The sequence below is a fragment of the Erythrolamprus reginae genome, chromosome 11 (genome assembly GCF_031021105.1).
Source record: "Erythrolamprus reginae isolate rEryReg1 chromosome 11, rEryReg1.hap1, whole genome shotgun sequence".
Taxonomy (NCBI): domain Eukaryota; kingdom Metazoa; phylum Chordata; class Lepidosauria; order Squamata; family Dipsadidae; genus Erythrolamprus; species Erythrolamprus reginae.
Genome location: NC_091960.1, coordinates 10608496 through 10609191, shown reverse-complemented (window position 1 = coordinate 10609191; position 696 = coordinate 10608496). Strand labels below are relative to the sequence as shown.

General features: G+C 51.4%; 1 protein-coding gene across 2 annotated transcripts in view; it reads right to left on the bottom strand.

Annotated features, from left to right (window-relative positions):
• Positions 1-218, bottom strand: part of FXYD3 (FXYD domain containing ion transport regulator 3) — a 57135-nt gene extending 56917 nt beyond the window's left edge. Inside the window, exon 1 of one of the 2 annotated variants that reach the window (XM_070763980.1) lies at positions 57-218. The gene's annotated coding sequence lies outside the window, so the exon portion shown is untranslated. The remainder of the gene's footprint in view (positions 1-56) is intronic. The other variant, XM_070763979.1, reaches the window with a different exon arrangement.
• Positions 219-696: the final 478 nt, after the last annotated feature.

The following is a 696-nucleotide window of genomic DNA, read 5'->3' as shown; positions in this document are numbered from 1 at the left end:
TTGCGCGCGGAAAACGGCCCCATCCAGCCCCCCTCTCGACCCCTTTTTCTTCTTACCCCAGCCGGCCGGGAGAACTCGGGATAAGCAGCTTTGGGAGCCCAAACAACCCGGAAAGCCAGCAGCGGGCGGGGGTGCCCCTCCTTGTCGGCCTGACTAAGTAGAACCTAGGGCAGACCACACCCAAACCTGCGCGGACAGGTATACGGTGGAACAGGTTTTGCGGGGCCGCCCAAGCGGCCTGGATTCTCTGTTTTAGGGAGGGGTGGGTGGGAGGAAGGAAGGAAGGGGCGCTTGCTTCGTTAGCGAGAAAGGAGGACAATTGCACACAGCCCCCCATCTTTAAATTTCTAATTAGGGCACTGGAGGCTAAAACATATGAAGGACGGTTGCAGGAACTGGGTATGTCCAGTTTAACGAAAAGATGGACCAGGGGAGACATGATAGCAGTCTTTCAATATCTCAGGGGTTGCCACAAAGAAGAGGGAGTCAACCTATTCCCCAAAGCACCTGAGGGCAGAAGAAAAAGCAATAGGCAGAAACAAAACAAGGAGAGAAGCAACTTAGACCTAAGGAGAAATTTCTTGACAATTAGAACAATTAATCCTTGGAAAAGCTTGCCTCCAGTGGTTTTGAATGCCCCAACACTGGAAGTTTTTAAGCAGATGTTGGATAACTATCTGTCTGATGTAGGATTTC